The following is a 23,554-nucleotide window of genomic DNA, read 5'->3' on the forward strand; positions in this document are numbered from 1 at the left end:
GTTTAAACAGTTAACGGTTCAATAAAATAGCGTTGCACTATTTCAAGTGTTGGTGACCTGTAATATGATCCAGAACACCCAACACATCACTCTTAGCTCCACATTAAAGTAAGTGAAAAAAAGAACTGATCTCTCTCTTGGGCAATGGTTAGGGCATAGTAGGTCCGCTAATACTGAACAGAGCATTTCTTGCTGAGGTTGGCATTAGTGGAGTGCCTTTCAACCTCGATCCGAGTGAGCAAAAGTCCAGAGCATGAATCTGTACAGAAATTGCTCCACTTAGTGTACAATGGACCAAATGGGAAACAGAAATACTTTTTTGGCACAAGGATGTGTTTTCCTCAGGGTAAGATCACCTTAGGGCAAGTTATTGTGCAAAAGCGGATAAACATTCTTTCCTCACCAATGTCTGAATAAAGTATGCAAAAATAACCAAAAACATATTTGTCCTCTTCATCTTACTCCGAGCAAAGTAAAGTAAAGTGAAGTCTATTCAGCAGGAGCTCTACCTCACTTATTTCATTTATCAAATTTCTTCTTAACCTTCTCTGAACCCAAAGAGGAGCCAAGTGAAACTCCCATGATCTGATCCTGGCTAAGTGTCATTCGTAGGTCACAGGAACCACCCATCATCCCACTACCAACCCAGATCCCGCTGATCTTTCTCTCCCTGCTCCTGAAGACATTGGATCGGCAGGATACAGTAAATATTGGAGGAGTGCACATCCCTATTGTCCGAGTCGGCGACAGACTCAGTGATCCGATCAATACCTGATCATGGCCAGACTGCAATGCTCCACAAGATATTCCCCAGCCAGTTGGCTCACCAGTGGAATGATGCAGGGAGCAAATCTGCTCCGAGGAGTTAGGGTTCATCCTGCCTTGCTCCAGGTTACCTCACCCACCAGGGGCTCAATGGGCAGGGAGAAAGCCTTTGTTGTGGGGAGGTTACTGGTGCTATTCTGTGTTTCAACGTGGTTAGACAACAGCAGTAATCCAGCATACACTTGAGGGTCCCTCGATTTTTGTTCTTATCAACCTGCACCCAAACTTTCTGAACATAGGCGAGAGCCTTTGTCCTTAAATTAGGAAAATTAAAATTCTAGCACACATGAGCAAAAACGGTGTCAGTGTTCATTTTCACCTCTCTTTTTTTAATCTCTTACTCCCTAAGTTTGTCCCTATAGGAGAAAGATCTTGTGGGAAAATAATTCCTAGCAATGTATGCATTTTCTTCCCCCTCTAGACCAGCACCCCACCTCCTAAACACCACTATTCGCTAGTAAGTAACATTCTCTCAAATCTGGCTCATAGCTGCAAGGAGTTAAAACAGAGCAGTCAACGGTGTGTTATTCTCAAGGTGCTCCATCACGGACCTCCAGTGCTGGCATGTAGGGAGAGGTCGCACGCGAGGTAGCTCCCAACAGGGTTATTGATTTTCGGCCTTTTTTGCCCAGGTTCTGGGGTTATTTTATTTCGAAAAATCCAATCTACTCAATAATATAAGGTGCCCACATTAAAGAGATACCAAGAAAGGCCAGAGGAAGGAAACCTGCGGATAGAACTTTGTCAACGGATTCAGTGACTTCGCGAGGCTCCTCGGTGGAGAAAATGGAGGAGGTTGCTCCTGTGACTCTGATATGTTGGCTGGTGCTCTAGCGATGCAATTCGAGAAGCAGTGGAGTGTTACATCTCAGGACCCTCGAATGTCTCCCTGGGTCCCATATGGTCAAAGCTGGAGAAAACCTCTGAGAAGGTAAAGGAGCATGGAGTTGATTAAGGGTGCAGAAACAACTTTGTTGAAGCACGGTGAGCAAATTACCTCACTGGAGGCTGAGAGCGCTCTGCTGGTCAGCAATAATAAGGTGCTGAGGCATAAGGTTGATGAATTGGGAGAGGAGAATGTGCAGCGGGATCTGGGTGTCCTTGTATACCAGTCACTGAAGGTAAGCTTGCAAATGCAGCAGGCGATAAAGAAGGCTAATGGTATGTTGGTCTTCATTGCGAGAGGTTTCGAGTACAGGAGCAGGGATGTGTTATGCAGGGCCTTGGTGAGGCCACACCTAGAATATTGTGTGCAGTTTTGGTCTCCTTTTCTGAGGAAGCATGTTATTGCTCTCGAGGGAGTGCAGCGAAGGTTTACCAGACTGATTCCAGGGATGGCGGGACTGTCATATGAGGAGAGGTTGACTAGGTTAGGATAGTTCTCGCTGGAGTTCAGAAGAATGAGGGGGGATCTCATAGAAACTTGTAAAATTCTAACAGGATTAGACAGGGCAGATGCAGGGAAAATGTTCCCGATGGTGGGTGTGTCCAGACCAGGGGTCACAGTCTGAGGATTCAGCGTAAACCACTTTGGACAGAGATGAGGAGACATTTCTTCACCCAAAGAGTGGTGAGCCTGTCGAATTCATTACCACAGGAAGTAGTTGATGCTAAGACATTGAATATATTCAAGAGGCGGCTGGATATAGCACTTGGGGCGAATGGGATCAAAGGCTATGGGGAGAAAGCAGGATTAGGCTATTGAGTTGGATGATCGGCCATGATTGTGATAAATGGCTGATCAGGCTCAAAGGGGTAATCTTCTATCTTCTATGTATCTATGTATCTCGAAAACTGGTCCAGGAGGTAGAACATCAGAATCGTGGGGTTGCTGGAGGTTGTGGAAAGCCCGACTCTCACTGAGTACTTTTTGCAGATATTTGGGAGACGATGGGGGAGGGTGTATTCACGTCCCCTCCGGAGACGGACAGGGCCTGTCGGACACTCCTGTCAGAAGCCCCGTCCAACTGAACAACCACGTGCAGTCATTGTGTGGTTCCACAGCTTCCAGGAGAAGCTGGAATGGGAGCATCGGAACTGAAGGTCAGATTATCAGCGTCTACCAGGAATTTGGAGCTAAAGATGCTCCATTGCACCCTGAACAGCAACATATGTTTCTTACTGCAGCAACACGCTATGTTAAAAAGGTAAAGTAACTGTCATGGTATGCAAACATGCAACCAATGGATAATCAGAATAGGACACAACCAATGGGTAATCAGGACACCCAGAGGTGGCATCACCATAAGAGGGCATGACATAAACACTATAAAAGGGACAAGACACACACACCCTGTCTCTGCCACAGACAGACACCTAGAGAGTTAGACAGGGTTGATCAGCAGCAGCATCACACCCTAGCACGTGGCTTAGAGCAAGCTGGTATAGTTACTAGAACTAGATTAGCAGAGTGTCAAACTCATTTAAGAACTGTGTTATTAGTTCAATAAACACGTTGAACTCATTTCATAGTCTGGAGCATCCTTTCGTAAAGCCTATATCCAGTAGCAGTTATGTTACACGAAGTAACATAACACAACACGGTACAGGAGTGACTGTCCTCTCTACCTAGTTCAACTCAGCAAGGTCAAAGACAACCAGCTTCTGAATCCAGGCATGATGGACAAGATTCAGGCTCCTTATCAACTCAGGACCACCGGTAATCTTAGTGCTGACTGGCGTTCGTTCAAGCAAAAGTTCCAGCTATACGTGGAAGCATCCAACCTAAATAGCGCGACCGATGCTTGGAAGATAGCTCTTCTACTCACCACTGCGGGTGACCATGCGATAGAGATCTTCAATACTGAGGTGCTCAAAGGGCCTGGTGGCCTTTACCAGGTGGGCCTTGTCTGGCCGGTAGAAGTGCGGTTTGCACTCCGCGCAGACTTGGCAGTCCCTTGTCATGGCCATGACCTCCTCAGTGGAGTAGGGCAGGTTGCGGGCCTTAATAAAGTGGGTAAGCCGGGTGACCCCCGGGTGACAGAGGTCATCATGGATAGCCCGAAGACGGCTATCTTGCGAGCTGGCGCGTGAGCCGTGGGACAGGGCATCTGGAGGCTCATGGAGCTTCCCAGGACGATACTTAATATCGTAATTGTAGCTGGAGAGTTCGATCCTCCACCTCAAGGTTTTGTCATTCTTAATCTTGCCCCGTTGTGCGTTGTCAAACATAAAGGCAACCGACCACTGGCCGGTGACGAGGGTGAACCTCCTACCGGCTAGGTAGTGCCTCCAGTGCCGCACGGCTTCCACTATGGCTTGTGCTTCCTTCTCGATAGAGCAGTGTCGGATTTCGGAAGTGTGGAGGGTTCTAGAGAAGAAGGCTACTGGTCTGCCCGCTTGGTTGAGTATGGCGGCCAGGGCGACATCTGACGCATCGCTCTCTACCTGGAAGGGAACGACTCGTCCACCGCGTGCATTGCGGCCTTAGAAATGTCGGCCTTGATGCGGCTGAAGGCCGAGCGGGCCTCAGCTGTCAGGGGAAATGTGGTGGTTTGAATAAGTGGGTGGGCTTTGTCCGCATAGTTGGGGACCCACTGGGCATAGTAGGAGAACAGCCCCAGGCATCGTTTGAGGGCCTTGAGGCTGTGGGGAGGGGGAAGTTCCATGAGAGGGCGCATGCGGTTGGGGTCGGGCCCTAGGACTCCGTTCTCCACGACGTAACGAGGATGGCTAGTCGGGTAGTGCGGAAAACCCACTTCTCTTCGTTATATGTGACTTTGAGGGATTGGGCGGCCTGGAGGAACCTCTGAAGGTTGGTGTCATGGTCCTGCTGATTGTGGCCGCAGATGGTAACATTATCCAAGTATGGGTATGTAGCCCACAACCCGTACTGGTCCACCATTCGGTCCATCATTCTCTGAAAAACCGAGACACCGTTAGTGACGCCGAAAGGGACCCTGAGGAAGTGGAAGAGTCGGCTGGCTGCTTCAAAGGCAGTGTAGTGGCGCTCTCCCAGCTGGATCGGGAGCTGGTGGTAGGCCGACTTCAGATCGACCGTTGAGAACACCCGGTACTGTGCGATCTGGTTGACCATCTCCGCTATGCGGGGTAAGGTGTGCGCATCCAGTTGCGTGAACCGGTTAATGGTCTGGCTGTAGTCCACAACCATCCGATTCTTTTCCCCGGTCTGGACGACCACCACTTGTGCTCTCCAGGGGCTGTTGCTGGCCTCGATGAGCCCTTCCCTCAACAGTCGCTGGACCTCTGACTTGATAAAAATCATGTCTTGGGAACTGTACCGCCTGCTCCTGGTGGCGACGGGCTTACAGTCGGGAGTGAGGTTCGCAAAGAGGGTAGGGGGGACCTTGAGGGTCGCGGGGCTGCATACCGTGAGGGGGGGTAAGGGTCCGCCGAACTGGAGGGTCAGGCTTCGGTGACTGCATTGGAAGTCTAATCCATGCAGTACGGGGGCGCAGAGGTGAGGGAGGACATACAGCTCAAAACTAGCGTACTCGGCGCTCTGCATCGCTAGGTTAGCGATACAGTACCCCTGGTTCTGAACCGAATGGGATCCGGAGGCAAGGGAGATTATTTGGGATGCGGGGTAGCTGTGAAGAGAGCAGCGCCTTACCGTGTCAGGGTGAACAAAGCTCTCAGTGCTCCCTGTTTTTGAAAACTCACGACTATTCTTAGACGTCCCCCTATACCAAAAAGGGCCGGCATTCTAAATGGTGATCAGGGATTCTCACTCCCCGACTCTGATGCAGGCTTCAGTGGGTGCTATTCAGGTCAAACTATATTTTCAAGTTATCCCCCCGAATAACCCATACCTTCACCGAAGATTTCATCTACTTACCACTTAGTAGCATCGATCCTGGGTCCCGCATTGCTAAGTAAGTAAAGTAGACTAATAACCACTGTTTCAGGTTAAAACTTTTAAGCTATTTTATTGTTATATATTTTTTTTCTCTTTTTAAAAGATGCAATCACTGTCTTTACAGAAAAGTAAAAAGATCTTGCTTCTGGACCCTTCTGGTTGGTTGAAGGGACCTTCAGGCCCAACTTGACAATCAATCTTCTTTAAAGTCTGGTCTTCTTTAGATGTATTCGCTGGTTAGCTCAGTTGCTGTGTCCTATCTTTCCCATGTACAGAGCTGTGAGAGCTGACTCTGAGCTGACTCTGCCTACTTTTTAAATTCTAGTCTTCCTTAGATGTATTAGCTATTTTAGCTCGGCTGCTTTGCCCTGTCTCTTTCCCATGGCCGAGCTGACTGTAATCTGTCTCTGCTTCTCCCCTCTCTCTCCCTCTGAGTTCTGGTTCTGCTTCTTTCTGCTATCCCCTTTCTTCGGGTTTTTATTCTCTTTCTAACAGTTAAGTTTTTATGACGTTATTGTAAAGTAACTCTTATTTTCTTTGATTGTAAAAAGTATCTTTGATCTAAACCTTTTAATCCAACTAAGTATTCATTTTGACATGACTTCATCTCATAGATCTGATTACATTGTTTCCTTTGTGATGTTCAAAATGCTTTGACTTCAAGAAGTGTTACTTTTAATTCCTGTCATTTCTATAGTTTTATTTTCCAATTGTGTCCTCAGCTCAATTTTGACTTTGATTTTGGCTTTGAATTATGTTTCTCGTAGACTGATAGACTCCAGTTTTCTTTAATTTACCTGATATTAACAAATTTTCCCACCTAGAATTCTCACCAAATTCAACTGAACCTCATTCATTCTTTTCCAGATCCTTACTGAGATAGTTACTTTCAATGAAGGTGTGAGCCATTGTTTTTGGCTTCCTGTTTGTCTTGTTTGCTAAGTCTGCTTCACCAAGGATATCTGCATTTTACAATCCTTCCCGGACAGCTGCTGTTAACCCTTTGTGGGATCTTGCCCTGTATCCTCTCATGTTTCTTTCAGACCAGATATTGCCAGACTTCCATGTTTCAAATTACACATCTTTCCATATTTCCAATAATATCCCGGAGTCGAAAAGACAGGGGGTCTCGTGCACGTTGACCCGGACGACCATCATGGAATTTTTCAGGTGCTTTGGCTGCGACTGGTCGAGGCTGACTGTGCCAAACTGCGGGTAGCCTGTGTGGTTGGTGGTACCGCAAAATGGCGGCCCCCATGAGTCGCACATGTCGGGCTGGGTCGAAGATGGCGACCAAGATGGCTGCCCCCGTCGGTCGCACGTGTCGGCCGGTGCCGGAGCCGGCGGCCAAGATGGCGGCCCCCACAAGTCGCACGAGTCTGATAACGCGTCTGAAGGGGGCAGCCCCGGCTGGCACGCAGCCACAATGCGGGGTCTGCGGGCCTGTGAACCCATGGGTCGAGCCTGGTGAGTTTTCGACTTCTGGGCTTTAAGTCGGCCCAGACAGACTCTGGTGAAGTGTCCCTTTGTGCCGCAGTCGCTGCACGTCGCTGTGCGGGCTGGGCAACGCTGCCGGGGGTGTTGACCCTTGCCGCAGAAGTAGCACTGCGTTCCCCGGTCTGGACGGGCAGCCGCGCGGCACAGGCCTGTGATGTAGTTGGGTCCGATGGGAGCCACGATGATGGTGTCCACGAGGGGTTCGCCGGGTCCGTGGGAAACGCACTGAGGCTCTGGTAAGCTACGTCTAATGAGATGGCTAGTTTTACCGTGTCCCGCAGGTCAGTGGTCCCGTTTTCCAGCAGGCGCTGCCTGATGTAGTTCGATAGGACCCCAGCCACGTAGGTGTCCCGGATCTGTAGGTTCATGTGCTCCTCGGCCGTCACATCCCGATACAAAACGGCTGAGAGCGAAAAACAAGCCTTCCACGAAGTGGAGAGTGTTCAGGCCATCTCCTGGATGCAGCGCCTCAATATCTCCGATGGCAGCCATTTCGACTGCCCGACGCATGCGCAATGCGACCGGGATTACGAAGCGGCCGAAAACCGCACTGCGTAGGTGCAAACGGCCAGGAACCACACCGCGCATGTGCAACGACGCATCTCCAAGGTCACTGAACCAACCGACTGGGTCAGTTCGATGGTGTGCGTAAAGAAGCTTTCGGGAGACCTACGCATCTGCATTGACCCCAAGGATCTAAACAAAAACATTATGCGGGAACATTACCCAATCCCAAAGCGGGAAGAAATCACAAGAGAGATGGCACACGCGCGCTTCTTCACAAAAGTGGACGCATCCCAAGGATTTTGGCAAATCCAATTTGGAGAATCCAGCAGAAGGCTCTGCACCTTCAACACGCCTTTTGGCAGATTCTGCTACAACCGAATGCCATTTGGCATCATCTCGGCATCAGAGATATTCCATCGCATCATGGAACAGATGATGGAGGGAATAGAAGGGGTTTGTGTCTACGCTGACGATATCATAATCTGGTCTACAACTCCAGAGGGACATGTGTCATGACTCAAGAAAGTATTCCGACGCATACATGAACATGGCCTCAAGCTAAACAGGTCCAAGTGCTGTTTTGGGACATCCATGCTGAAGTTCCTGGGTGATAAGATTTCGAAACACGGTGTGCGCCCGGACACAGACAAAATTAAAGCTATCGAGGCAATGAAAGTCCCCGAGGACAAGAAAGCAGCACTGCGCTTCCTGGGAATGGTTAACTTCCTTGGCAAATTCATCCCGAATTTGGCCACACACATGACGGCCCTACGTAAACTGGTCAAGAAATCAACCGCCTTCGAGTGGAAGATGGAACACCAGACAGAGTGGTTGGAGCTGAAAGCCAAGCTCACCACTGCACCCGTCCTTGCATTCTTCGACGCAGACTGAGCAACCAAGATATCCACAGATGTGAGTCAGGATGGCATTGGGGCGGTGTTGCTTCAAAAAGACGATACGGCATCCTGGGTCCCAGTAACATACGCGTCGCGGGCAATGACACCAACAGAGACCAGGTACACGCAGATTGAGAAGGAATGTTTAGGTCTTCTCACTGGCATCCTCAAATTCCATGATTATGTCTACAGCTTGCCAACACTAACCGTTGAGACGAATCACAGACCTTGGCCATATCATCCAAAAGGACCTGAACGACATGACGCCTCGTTTGCAGAGAATTCTGCTCAAACTCCGGAGGTACGATTTCAATCTGGTGTACACACCTGGCAAGGAGCTCATCATCGCCGATGCATTGTCCCGCTCCGTCACCTCACCGAGTGAGCCACTGGAGATCATCCAGCACATTGAATCGCAGGTACAACTGTGTGCAAGCAACCTCCCCGCGACAGACGAGAAGCTCGATCTCATCCGAGAAGAGACGGCCAAAGACCCCCTGTTGCAGCGAGTCATCCAGAACCTCAACAATGGCAGACAGAAAGGGCAATGCCCTCAATTGTACAACGTCAAAGACGACCTGACGCTGATCGACGGCATCCTGCTCAAACTGGACAGGATAGTGATCCCGCTGCATCTCCAGAGCATGGTGCTGCGGCAGATTCACGAGGGACACTTGGGCATCGTAAAGTGCAGACGCAGGGCCCGACAAGCTATCTACTGGCCCGGCATCAACCAGGACATCACGGACATGGTCCTGGACTGCGAAACCTGTCAGAGGTTCCAACCAGCGCAGAGCAAGGAGACGCTCCAACCACATGACCTGGAAACCTCTCCATGGTCCAAGGTGGGCATTGACCTATTCCACACGAAAGGTCGCGACTACATCCTATTCATTGATTACTTTTCGAACAATCCTGAGATGCTGAATCTGCCAGACCTCACCTCACGGACCGTCATCAAAGCGTGTAAAGAGACATTCTAGCGGTATGGCATCCCGAACACCGTCATGAGCGACAATGGCCCGTGCTTCCACAGTAGAGAATGGTCCACGTTTGCCAAGAGCTACAATTTCAGGCATGTCACCTCCAGTCCGCTCTACCCACAGTCCAATGGCAAAGTCGAAAAAGGGGTGCACATCGTTAAGCAGCTCATCCACAAGGCCTCGGACTCCGCTTCCGACATACACCTTGCACTACTTGCGTACCGGGCGACTCCCTTGTCTGCTGGCATGTCGCCAGCTCAACTGCTGATGAACAGGGACCTGCGGACGATGCTTCCAGCCATACACCTGCCCAACCTTGATCACCTCCCGGTGCTGCAGAAGATGCAACAGCTTCATAACAGCCAGAAACAGGGCTATGACGCACATGCCACCGATCTGGACGTGCTATCCGCGGCAGACGCTGTCAGGATCAAGATACCGGATGGTGGGTGGTCTGCTCCGGCTGTCGTCATTCGACAGGCTGTGCCCAGAACCTGTGTCATACAAATGTCTGATGGCACCATATTGCGAAGGAATCGAAGGGCTCTGCGAAAAATATCACGCCCGCAACCACTTTCCCCTCCATTTCCACATGTTGAATTGCCACCTCCAGACACCTCGAACCACAAGTCCACCTGTCGTGCCTCCCACTCGACTGTCAAGACACCGTCATCCCCTCCACCACCTCTCCGGCGGTCGTCGAGGATCAGACGGAAACCCCAGAGACTGGACTTCTGTACAATTGTTTTGTTTGTTTTGTTCTGTGTTCCTGTTCACTGTGGGTTCCCGTCAGTCACATTAGACAGACACATTCAAATGTACATACATCTAAAAAAATACACAAAAAAAACAGGGGAGATGTCATGGTATGCAAACATGCAACCAATGGATAATCAGAATAGGACACAACCAATGGGTAATCAGGACACCCAGAGGTGGCATCACCATAAGAGGGCATGACACGAACACTATAAAAGGGACAAGACACACACACCCTGTCTCTGCCACAGACAGACACCTAGAGAGTTAGACAGGGTTGATCAGCAGCAGCATCACACCCTAGCACGTGGCTTAGAGCAAGCTGGTATAGTTAGACTGAGTTACTAGAGCTAGATTAGCAGAGTGTCGAACTCATTTAAGAACTGTGTTAATAGTTCAATAAACATGTTGAACTCATTTCATAGTCTGGAGCATCCTTTCGTAAAGCCTACATCCAGTAGCAGTTTATGTTACACGAAGTAACATAACACAACAGTAACTATCCTGAATTTGCCAGGGTGGGGAGTGGGTTTGCTGCATGTAATAACCTAAAACTCTTTATGCCTTTTTATATCCATGTTATAACGAGATTGAAAGTTTGAGATAATATGAGGCAATGTTTTGTTGGATAAAAGCTACAGCTAAGCTACAAAGAGCTGCCAGGAACATTGTTAGGTGCGTGTCAAATTTTCCTAGTGCAACAAGGCATAGCCTGAAGTATGCTACCAGCCAATAGTTGAACCAACAGCTCATTACTTTCCATTTCTGATCATGGTTCAAACTTGTACCTTAAAAAGCATGCAAGAAAAATTCTAAAAGTCAATAACTCCTCTAAAGGGGGAATCTTGGAACAAACCTGTGCTCAGGATCTGGGATCTGTTGGAGTGAGTCATGTGGTTGCTATTAAAATCAAGGAGTCCTTAGAAAATTTCCCAGTATCCATTTCAGTAGCTCATCAAACTCTATTTCCCCTGGAAATATCCCAAGAACATTGTTGCTGCATAATTCCACTGAATCCAGTCGCAGCGTCCTCTTGGCCAAAATCCTGAAACAAAAGGTCACCGCTATACAAAAATACACCATGGCAACTTGATCCAACTACACTGCCAATAATGTGTACAGAAGCGAACTGTTTACCCTTGTGCATTCCTTTCGTGCCTGTCTTACTAGTGCTATTGTCTGGCCTTGTGCACCTATGTAGTATTCCTCCAATGGGTGCAGCATGAGTGGTGAAAGACTGCTGACTTTCACTGGGGTAAACCACAGAAAGCCTTGCACAACAACTGCACACAGCTCTGGAACTTGGAGGGCCTGATTTTGCCTGGAGCTGTGGCTTTACGCTGGCAGGGCATGTGTCTGTACGATGCATTTTATTTCTCGAGACACAAAAGTCCCATTCAGACTTTGCTGGACTAATCTACCAGTTTCTACTTCGGAACGTTTTCAAAATTGTTTTCAGAAAAGCAAGAGGAGAATCTTCACAACTTCAGATACATTTTACAGTAAGTATTTTTTAAATAAAGAGGTTGACATTTTTTTTTAACCCATGGTTGTCACTGCAAATATGAAATATGAGGACGGTTTGAAAGCTCAGAGAAAGACTTTGGGTGTTTTTTCTGGCTGAAAGTGGGATGGGGTATTGGGGCCAATGTTATGGAGAGGTGGAGAGTAGGAGACTTAACTCACTGAGGTACTGCTGGATGTCTCCCAGCTCTTATTTTCGGGTAGACCTTCATGTAGGCGGTGGAAGCCCCAGATGGTAGCAGCCCAAATCTTTGTATCTGGGCAGGGTGCACAGAGAGAGGAGAATTCCTGGCTCTGCAAAACCAATCTTTCAAAATGGCTGCCTGAATTTCCAATTTTCAGTCTGGGGAGTGTGTGTGTGGGGGACAGATGCAGGGTGGGGGGAGGAACGGGGGGTGCTTGCGGGTGGTGTGGGGAGCTAGAATAGGAGTCAGGGTGGATGACCCGGAAAGAGTAATGAGCTAGAGTTGGGCCTGGTACGGCTTCAGCAACTGGGGCAGAGATTTATAAACAGGCCTTCAGAAAGATCCGTTTGAGAGGTAAGTCATCAATAATGAAGTCCCTGTTCCTCAGTGGAGATGCCATTACCTATGTCAGGTAAGTCTGGAAGCTCCAAATGTTGTCCCAATTGTTAGTAACCCTGGAAAAGCTGGCCCACGTTTTTCTGACCAGTACCTTCACGTTTTGGTGGAAGAGATCTAGAGAAGGCCCCTCCTGGAACACCATAATGTCCCTGCAACAACCAAGAAGGCCTGGGTTAAAATAGCGGCTGTGATGTGTGTCATAATATACACATCAGTATATGATGGTGCAGGGACATACACTGACTGACACACTGCAAGACCAATCAACACACATAACACAGCAGCCAATCACCAGTTAGGGCACGGGCACTATAAAGTCAGAGGACACTAGTTTTCCTGCTCATTCGGGATGCAGCCTCTGAGGCAGATAGAGCCCCCAGTCAGTAGCACAAACATCCACCATGTGCTAGCAGTATAGGCTGGTCAGGTTAGGCATAGGTCTTCAGTCAATCTAACATAGTGTCGACCCACAGTGCAAGTATGTTTAACAGCTCTTAGTTAAACAAAATAGAGTTGTACTATTACAAGTATGGGTAGCCTGTCTATGTTACTGCTAAGGTAAACGCAGTCTCCACAGATCCAGAGTACCCAACACATCACTGTGGGCAGCAGGAGACCACCAGCATTCATGGATTTAGAGTGAGAAAAGGTTCAATGGGTTCCGACAAAGTGAATAGCTTGGCTCATCCACACAGAGCTCCAAGGGAAGGGTCATATCGGCACCCTGCAGCTAAGGTGCAGGACAGAGTACATACCTCTGCTTCAGCATTGAAGCTTGTATGTGTAAACAGATCATGTAGGGATGCACAAAACACATGTGAATGAGCACTGTGATGCACAGGCACAGTGAACAACAACATCCCTCCATGCACTATGTAATAGGCTAACATAAAATCATGTCGCTGTTGCAGACCAAAAGGGTGAAGTATGCTGTGGAGATGGTCCAGGGTAGGTCAGCCTTCCTGAGGTGAATATGATCCATTGAATGAATATCCATGGAGGTTGCGAGTGCCTGCATTGCAGTCTGTTGGCAAAGGTGAATCACCATTAACTGGTGATAAAGGCAGTGTTGAAATCACTTTGGCACATTTTGATAATAGTGCAGGACATGCAGTCACTTCGCTGAACCCAATGGGACCTGGCATGAGAGGGAGTGCAAGGACGAGACGGGATTGCGTCATACAGGCAGTAGAGCATGGTTAAAGGCATCATGGAGTGCTTTCACAATGAGAAGGGCTACACCTAAACACAGGACCTCACACAGGTCCCAGCTCTGCTGTCTCACTCAAACCTCTGCGCCAGATCAACTCCCGGGCATGAAGACAAGGAAGATACCGAGGAGACAGCATCACATCAGACTAGCCCAAACTCTGCCAACTCAGATACAATCACTTTAGAGTGATGAAGCACACATATTGAGTCGGTGACTCAGGGTGAAGGACATTGCACCAGAATGCAGAAGGAAGTGTCAGAGACCTCTGTGAACAGGCTGCCTTGGAAGAAGGAGGGAAGTCATGATGTTGCTCTAGTGGGCAGGACTGTGGAGCCTCAGGAGTCACCTTTTGGGGCACAGTATTGGATAATTAGCAACAGTTGTGTGGATATCTGGAGGAGTTCCCTGAGGCAGCGGGTCCTCTTGGACTGTGAATGGAGGAGCTCAACGCTGCCATAAGCTCCACATTGCCCGGGAGCTCAATCGCATGAGTTCAGACCATGAAGACTGGCCAAGAAGATGGAGAGATCCATACTGCAGCACTCAGAATGGATGCAAGAGCAGCATCTTAGACAGGAAAGGGTGCAAACCTTCCTAATAGCCTGAATCAGACCACTCAGAGTTTGAGTGCAGATACCATGAAGTACATGAGGAGTTGCCATTAAGAACCTGGCTAATGACCCCTCTAGGAGCCCACAAACAGAACTATAAACAGCAGCCATGTCATCACGAGGAGCACCATCGAGCATGCCAATGTCATTTTAAAGATACACTTCAGGTGCCTCGATCGCTCATGGGAGTTCTGCAATATCAATAGTGGTGATTTGCGGCACGCTGCATTGTGCAGTGGAGGGGATTACAAATCAATGATGATGAGGCCATAAGATGAGCTCAAACCTCTGAGGAGGAGGAGGCGGTTGAGTATGATGAGCGGGAGCAGGAAGCCCCTGTCTATTCCGATGATTCCAAAACCTATGAGGATGAGGAGGCCACCAATGGCTGAGCAGCTGGGAGTCCATATAGCTGAAGGAAGACCTTGTTGTGGTCACAAAATACCTGCACATTGATTTCAGTGGAAGGACTGCTGACTGATAAAGATGTTGCGTTGGGGGCTTTATGGAAACACAGGAGGAATCACTCTCTGTTGGTTGGAGTCATACCTGGCACAAGGAAGGATGGCTGGGGTGGTCGGAGGTCAATCATCTCAGCTCCAGCACATCACAGTAGGAGTTCCTCAGGGTAGTGTCCCAGGCCCAACCACCTTCAGCTTCCTTCCATCATAAGGTCAGACGTGCCGATATTCGCTGATGACTACACAATGTTCAGCACCATTTTTGACTCCTTAGATACTGAAGCAGTCCATGTCCAAATGCAGCAAGACCTGGACAATATTCACACTTGGGCTGACAAGTGACAAGTAATATTCATGCTACACAAGTGCCAGGCAATGACCATCTTCAACAAGAGGGACCCTAAACATCACCCCTCAGCATTCAATAACATTACGAGTGCTGAAACCCACAATATTCGGGTTGCACGTCCTCCCCGTGTCTGCGTGGGTTTCCTCCGGGTGCTCCGGTTTCCTCCCACAGTCCAAAGATGTGCGGGTTAGGTGAATTGGCCAATGATAAATTGCCCTTAATGTCCAAATTGCCCTTGGTGTTGGGTGGAAGTGTTGAGTTTGGGTAGGGTGCTCTTTCCAAGAGCCGGTGCAGACTCAAAGGGCCGAATGGCCTCCTTCTGCACTGTAAATTCAATGTTAATCTATGATTAATCTAGGACAAAGGTTCGGCACAACATCGTGGGCCGAAGGGCCTGTTCTGTGCTGTATTTTTCTATGTTCTATGTTCTATTAACAACCTGGGTGTTATCATTGACCAGAAACTGAACTGGACCAACCATATAAATGTTGTGACTATAAGAGCAGCTCAAATGTTAGGAATCTTGTGGCAAGTAACTCACCTCCTGACTCCCCAAAGTCTGTCCACCATCTACAAGGCACAAGTCAGGAGTGTGATGTAATACTCTCCACTTACCGGGATGAGTGCAGCTCCAAAAACACTCAGGAAACTCAACACCACTCAGGACAAAATAGCCCGCTTGATTGGCACACGATCCACAAACGTTCACTCTCTCCACCATCAACACACAGTAGCAGACGTGTGTATCATCTACAGGAACTCACCAAGGATCCTTAGACAGCATCTTCCAAAATTCATACTGACGTATGGTGTCCTAGGCCTGTGCTCTTCCCACTGGGTGGTACCTGGTTGTCCTACTTCTCCTTCCTGGTGCATGTGCGGCAGCCTATTCATCCTGAACTTCTGCCCTTGCTCTGGCCTCTGACTGCTCATGGTGACAGGTTTCTGTGGCCTCTATGTGTGATACCTATCTCTTTGCTCCTTCGCACAAAGCACTGCAGGCCATTCTCCAACACAAAGTTCTTCCTGACAGCTGGGTGCATGAGGCATTGGGAGCCCCACCCTCCTCCTGCCTTGGGTTAAGTAACAGTGTTGTAATCTGTTTTTGTCACCTTTCGGCAGAATAAAGTTTCAAATAATTTCCAATGTGCCCCCGACACCTCTCTGAAGTGCCCCCTGGCCATCGAAAGTAATTTGCCAGGTTCAGACCTGTTATTACCACGTCTACTGTGTGGAGCCAGAGGAAATGGGCGAGGTACTAAATGAATACTTTGCATCAGTATTCACCAAAGAGAAGGAATTGGTAGATGTTGTGTCTGGAGAAGGGGGTGTAGATAGCCTGGGTCACATTGAGATCCAAAAAGACGAGGTATTGGGTGTCTTAAAAAATATTAAGGTAGATAAGTCCCCAGGGCCTGATGGGATCTACCCCAGAATACTGAAGGAGGCTGGAGAGGAAATTGCTGAGGCCTTGACAGAAATCTTTGGATCCTCACTGTCTTCAGGGGATGTCCCGGAGGACTGGAGAATAGCCAATGTTGTTCCTCTGTTTAAGAAGGGTAGCAAGGATAATCCAGGGAACTACAGGCCGGTGAGCCTTACTTCAGTGGTAGGGAAATTACTGGAGAGAATTCTTCGAGACAGGATCTACTCCCATTTGGAAGCAAATGGACGTATTAGTGAGAGGCAGCATGGTTTTGTGAAGGGGAGGTCGTGTCTCACTAACTTGATAGAGTTTTTCGAGGAGGTCACTAAGATGATTGATGCAGGTAGGGCAGTGGATGTTGTCTATATGGACTTCAGTAAGGCCTTTGACAAGGTCCCTCATGGTAGACTAGTACAAAAGGTGAAGTCACACGGGATCAGGGGTGAGCTGGCAAGGTGGATACAGAACTGGCTAGGTCATAGAAGGCAGAGAGTAGCAATGGAAGGATGCTTTTCTAATTGGAGGGCTGTGACCAGTGGTGTTCCACAGGGATCAGTGCTGGGACCTTTGCTCTTTGTAGTATATATAAATGATTTGGAGGAAAATGTAACTGGTCTGATTAGTAAGTTTGCAGACGACACAAAGGTTGGTGGAATTGCGGATAGCGATGAGGACTGTCAGAGGATACAGCAGGATTTAGATTGTTTGGAGACTTGGGCGGAGAGATGGCAGATGGAGTTTAATCCGGACAAATGTGAGGTAATGCATTTTGGAAGGTCTATTGCAGGTAGGGAATATACAGTGAATGGTAGAACCCTCAAGAGTATTGAAAGTCAAAGAGATCTAGGAGTACAGGTCCACAGGTCATTGAACGGGGCAACACAGGTGGAGAAGGTAGTCAAGAAGGCATACGGCATGCTTGCCTTCATTGGCCGGGGCATTGAGTATAAGAATTGGCAAGTCATGTTGCAGCTGTATAGAACCTTAGTTAGGCCACACTTGGAGTATAGTGTTCAATTCTGGTCGCCACACTACCAGAAGGATGTGGAGTCTTTAGAGAGGGTGCAGAAGAGATTTATCAGAATGTTGCCTGGTATGGAGGGCATTAGCTATGAGGAGCGGTTGAATAAACTCGGTTTGTTCTCACTGGAACGAAGGAGGTTGAGGGGAGACCTGATAGAGGTCTACAAAATTATGAGGGGCATAGACAGACTGGATAGTCAGAGGCTTTTCCCCAGGGTAGAGGGGTCAATTACTAGGGGGCATAGGTTTAAGGTGAGAGGGGCAAGGTTTAGAGTAGATGTACGAGGCAAGTTTTTTACACAGAGGGTAGTGGGTGCCTGGAACTCGCTACCGGAGGAGGTGGTGGAAGCAGGGACGATAGTGACATTTAAGGGGCATCTTGACAAATACATGAATAGGATGGGAATAGAGGGATACGGACCCAGGAAGTATAGAAGATTGTAGTTTAGTCGGGCAGCATGATCGGCACGGGCTTGGAGGGCCGAAGGGCCTGTTGCTGTGCTGTACATTTCTTTGTTCTTTGTTCTTTGTACTGTTCACACTCCTAGGCTACCCAAATCCAATTAGAGTGGAGGCCGTTGCTGATTAAAGCGGTTCAGGGATGGGACTTAAGGCTTTGGCGAGTTCCACCATTCTGTGGTGGTGAAAATCTGGGTCAAGGGGATTGCCAATGTATTTACATGGGAGTGAAGTGAAGCTGATGGTATACATAGATACACCACACATACATGATTTCTACTGAATCACAGAATCGCACAGAGTAGAAGAGACCCTTCAGCCCATCGAGTCTGCACCGACACGTGAAAAACACCTGACCTACCTGATCCCATTTGTCAGCACTTGGCCCAGGACCTTTAATGTTATGGCATGCCAAATACTCATCCAGGTACTTTTTAAAAGACTTGACAAAGTTATAGAGGAGGACCAGTGGAACCCTCCTCGTGCAGTCACCTGAATCCAATCGGTACATCTTGTTACTGTTTGTTTTTCAGATGGTCAGGAGTAAAACATTAAACACACTGCTTGATTTCCCATGACCTTGAAATACAGCTTGTGAAAAACAATGGTAACCTTCAACTGATCAAAATGCCAGGTTAGAACACAGTCTCTGTTTTAAAATTGGTCATTCGGGTTAATTTTTATATTTTTGTTACGAATTCTGTATTCATATTCACAAAGGAAAGTTCTTTTGTAAGTCTGTAGTGCTGGGCCTGCACTGCAGAGTTTCCATAAGTGCCAACAGTGACACTCAGAATGAAAAGAAATGACAAAGAATGCACCCAGACATGAAATTCAATTCTCAAAGCACCAATAAAAATCCCAGAATGTATTCACCAAAATGGAACACTGTGATTCCCTGCATATGCTGTTAATTTAGATAAATGTGAGGTGATGCATTTTGGCAGATCGAATCAGGCCAGGACCTACTCAGTTAATGGTATGGCGTTGGGGAGAGTTATAGAACAAAGAGATCTAGGAGTACAGGTTCATAGCTCCTTGAAGGTGGAGTCGCAGGTGGACAGGGTGGTGAAGAAGGCATTCGGCATGCTTGGTTTCATTGGTCAGAACATTGAATACAGGAGTTGGGACGTCTTGTTGAAGTTGTACAAGACATTGGTACGGCCACACTTGGAATACTGTGTGCAGTTCTGGTCACCCTATTATAGAAAGGATATTATTAAACTAGAAAGAGTGCAGAAAAGATTTACTAGGATGTTGCCGGGACTTGATGGTTTGAGTTATAAGGAGAGGCTGGATAGACTGGGACTTTTTTCCCTGGAGCGTAGGAGGCTTAGGGGTGATCTTATAGAGGTCTATAAAATAATGAGGGGCATAGATAAGGTAGATAGTCAACATCTTTTCCTAAAGGTAGGGGAGTCTAAAACTAGAGGGCATAGGTTTAAGGTGAGAGGGGAGAGATTCAGAAGGGCCCAGAGGGGCAATTTCTTCACTCAGAGGGTAGTGAGTGCCTGGAATGGGCTGCCAGAGGTAGTAGTAGAGGTGGGTACAATTGTGTCTTTTAAAAAGCATTTAGATAGTTACATGGGTAAGATGGGTATAGAGGGTTATGGGCCAAGTGCGGGCAACTGGGACTAGCTTAATGGTAAAAACTGGGCGGCATGGACTGGTTGGGCCGAAGGGCCTGTTTCCATGCTGTAAACTTCTATGATTCTATGATTCTATCCCTCACGGGTCGACGCACCCCCAATGTTAAAACATTGTGAACCCTGGCTGACTTGCTGTGAGCTGCTGAAACAGTGAACAGAAGGTCAAAGATTGTGGGCTGGACCCTCCGCTGCCCGACGCCGCCAGCGAGAATTGTGATCGGATGGAGAGAAGGTCGGGTGGAGCAAAAATCAGGATTTGCCCGCGGCGCCAATTCCGGCATGATGCTTTGGTTCCCTCGCTGGCGGTGGTAGTGAGGCTTGTGCCCCACTCCGGCAGCCCCATGCACATCCACGGGCGTGAATTGGTTAAAGTATTTAAAGGCTGGTTTAGCTCACTGGGCTAAATCGCTGGCTTTTAAAGCAGACCAAGGCAGGCCAGCAGCACAGTTCGATTCCTGTACCAGCCTCCCCGAACAGGTGCCGGAATGTGGCGACTAGGGGCTTTTCACAGTAACTTCATTGAAGCCTACTCGTGACAGTAAGCAATTTTAATTTCATTTACAAGCAGGCCCGGGCGCCATGGCTGTTGAGGGAAGAAAACTCTCAAAACCTGTCGGGGGGTTGGAGGGGCTACCTGGCTCGCAGGGAGTAGCGGGGAACAACTTGGTAACATGTCTGTGCACTCTGCACTCAGGGTAACCCCCTTGGGATCGGGGTGGCCTGGCTCAGACCACCATTGCAGTAGTATGTTATTTAAAGGCACACATTTTGTGCAATTTACAGTCCCCTGGCTGTTCACACTGCTGACTGTTCACTGTATCCTGTATATGCTCAGAGACCCTCTGATCATTTGGGAGCCCTCCCAGGCCGCCCCTCTGGAAACCCTCAGACCCCAGTTGCATCATCAACAGGATGGGTGTGGCCAAGCTCAATCAGTGACATATGGCGCTGGCACTCCTCAGTCCCCCCATCAGAAGTGCAGCCCTGGCAGCATGTGGCGCAGTGGGTAGCACTGGGACTGCGGCGCTGAGGACTCAGGTTCGAATCCAGTGGCCCTGGGTCACTGTCCGTGTGGAGTTTGCACATTCTCCCCATGTCTGCGTGGGTTTCACCCCCACAATCCAAAGATGTGCAGGTTAGGTGAATTGGCCACACTAAATTGCCCCTTAATTGGAAAAAAAATAATTGGGTACTCAAAATTTCTAAAAATAAAAAAGAAGTGCAGCCCAATTGCAGGGGAACAGCAGAGCTCACCCCAAACAAAGGACACATGCACTGTGGCATTTGGCACCCACCTTGGCACACTGCCCCTCTCAGGCTACACTATCAGCTGGCCTACTCCGCAGGACCATCAGTTGTCTCCAAGCCCGGCCTACCCATTGCGCCCCTGATTCCATCCATCCTGCCCCCAGCCAGGAGACCTGGCCAGCTGTCTGTCACAACCTGTGTGTCACACCCAGGCCCCACATCACATTGCAGCTCAGGTCCCAGCAAACCCACACTTCCCTCGCTCAGCCCATCTGGAGGACCTGCCCACACACCAGCCTCTCTAAGTGTGGAGGCGACTGGCAGCACATGTTGACCGTCTCCACCACACAACCAGTTTCCACCCTGCTGGCGGCATAACATAAGGCCCACAGTAGACCCCACTGGGGGAAACAGGGCAGGGGCCGCAGAGCTTATCGCCGACACGGGTTGTGGCAGTCGCCGGTACCCCGGGTTGACATGGCTGGGTGATGAAGATAGAGGAACCCCACATCAAAGGCCCTGTGCCAGTCACTGATGGGGACAGTGATGCAGTGTGGGCGACAACATATTGAAGGGGTTGGGTGAGGGGTGGGGTTGGGATGGGGATGGGGTGGGGACGTGTAAAGGGTGGCGCAGCAGTACAACTCAGGGTCACCATGTAACCTGGTGGCTTTGGCTGGTCAAGGGAATAACCATCTTGCTGACATTCTCTGTCTCTTCGACCCCCCCACCCACTGCAGAAACATGCATTTTGGAGTATAGCCAGCTATGCTCGCTAACCACCTGGTCACCTGTGCCGACTAAGGCTCACCATGGAGATCGTCCGCCACCTGTGCCAGATGGGGGCGCGCCTGGCACTTTGGGGGTTTGGAGGAGGTCACCTGGTGGCCGCCAAGGTGATAGTCGCCCTGGATCTTTACGCCTCTGGCTCATTCCAGGGCTTGAGCGGGGACCTGTGTGGAATCTCCCAAATGTCCGCACATAAGTGCATCTGTGCTGTGACGGATGTCCACTGCATTCGGTCATTGGACTATATCACCTTCAACCTGGAGCAGGCCCACCAGGATGCCTAGGCATCTGGATTCGCCGCCATTGCTTCCACGCCCCAGCTCCAGGGGGTGACCAATAGCTCGCATGTCCTACTATGAGCACCAATTGAACATGGGGTGCCCTCCATTAATAGGAAGGGATTCCACTCCCTGAATCTGCAATTGGTGCGAGCTCACCAGCTGCACATAGACATAGAATTTACAGTGCAGAAGGAGGCCATTCGGCCCATCGAGATTGCACCGGCTCTTGGAAAGAGCACCCTACCAAAGGTCAACACCTCCACCCGATCCCCATAACCCAGTAACCCCACCCAACACTAAGGGCAATTTTGGACACTAAGGGCAATTTATCATGGCCAATCCACCTAACCTGCACATCTTTGGACCTTTGCACATCTTGCATGTCTGTGCCTGATACCCTGGCTACATGTTGTCATGAGAATGTCACTATAAGAAATGTTTGGCTGCTCATGTTACTACAGTGATGTCAGAGTGTGGGCGGAGCTGAGCTCTGGCTCTGCTTTTTAGTTACACTTTGAGCTTGGGTGTGTCTGTTTTTTTGGTTTTGTTTCAGTGTTGGAGCTGCAGTCAGCCGCAGGAGGTGTAATGTTGTTCTCTCTGCCATGTAAAGACTATCTCTCAATCATTTGGGGAATTCAGAGGGATAACAGTTCTCAGTAGTGAATTTAAACCTGATGTGCTTCTGTTAAAAGTCTTATGGATGTTAAAAGGAAAGCTTAAGGATTACTTAAGTGTTTTATTCTTTGGGGGTTGTATTTGAATTAATGGTTGCTAAGATGTTCACTGTATGTTTTAAAAAGGTTAACTTGAGTTCATAGAATAAACATTGTTTTGCTTTAACAAATACTGTTAGATGTCTGCTGCACCACACCTGTAGAGTGGGCTGTGTGCTCCCCATACCACAATCTAGTAAAAGTTGTGGGTCAGGTGAACTCCATGATACACTTTGGGGTTCTCTAAGCCCTGGCCCATAACAATGTGAACCAGTGCCACCCCACACACATTACCTCTCAATTTACACACTAGGGGACCTGGACACCGCCAGCTCCGCTGCCCTGTTCCAACTGTCCACCCCGCCCCCCCCAGAAATGGAATTCCCCTTCCTCATAACCTCTCACCCCTTCCCTCTTGCCCCCTCCCTCTCCCTCAGTCCTTCACTCCACATTCCCTCACCCTCAGTCCCTCACTCCACTTTCACACTAGCTTTCCATTCCTTTCCACAATGTCAGCTCCCCTCCAACCTCCGAGGGTCCTACCAGCATCACCACAGGGTGTTGGCTCTGGGTTGGCAGTATCAGCTGGTCTTGTCCATGGGATAGGGGACTCGCTGTGAGATGAGCTTGGGTGCTTCTTACCATTTTACAAAGTCTGACTCCTGCGTTTAGGATCACATTCCACTATCTGCCCGGGTGGTCCCTGTATGTGTGCTGGCCTATCCTTCGCACCAGGCCATTTATCTTGGGTGGGGGGTTGCGGGAGATGGTGAATGGTTCGACTCACACACTGGGGATGTTGTCACGTAAGACGGGCTCACACTGCTGCCCCATGCCCTGTCATTTCTTGCTGAGGGTGTCGCCATAAGGGACATTCATGTGTCATGGGGGCCCTGCCCCCATCCTCCACCCCCCTACCCTCTGGTGCTGCCATTCCT

General features: G+C 49.0%; 1 long non-coding RNA gene across 1 annotated transcript in view; it reads left to right on the forward strand.

The window, feature by feature from the left end:
* Nucleotides 1-11,484: 11,484 nt before the first annotated feature.
* The window catches only part of LOC140428454 (uncharacterized), a 126,183-nt gene continuing 114,113 nt past the window's right edge, over nt 11,485-23,554 (forward strand). Inside the window, exon 1 of the long non-coding RNA XR_011948786.1 lies at nt 11,485-11,788. This is a non-coding gene — a long non-coding RNA (uncharacterized lncRNA). The remainder of the gene's footprint in view (nt 11,789-23,554) is intronic.

The sequence above is a fragment of the Scyliorhinus torazame genome, chromosome 8 (genome assembly GCF_047496885.1).
Source record: "Scyliorhinus torazame isolate Kashiwa2021f chromosome 8, sScyTor2.1, whole genome shotgun sequence".
Classification (NCBI taxonomy): Eukaryota; Metazoa; Chordata; class Chondrichthyes; order Carcharhiniformes; family Scyliorhinidae; genus Scyliorhinus; species Scyliorhinus torazame.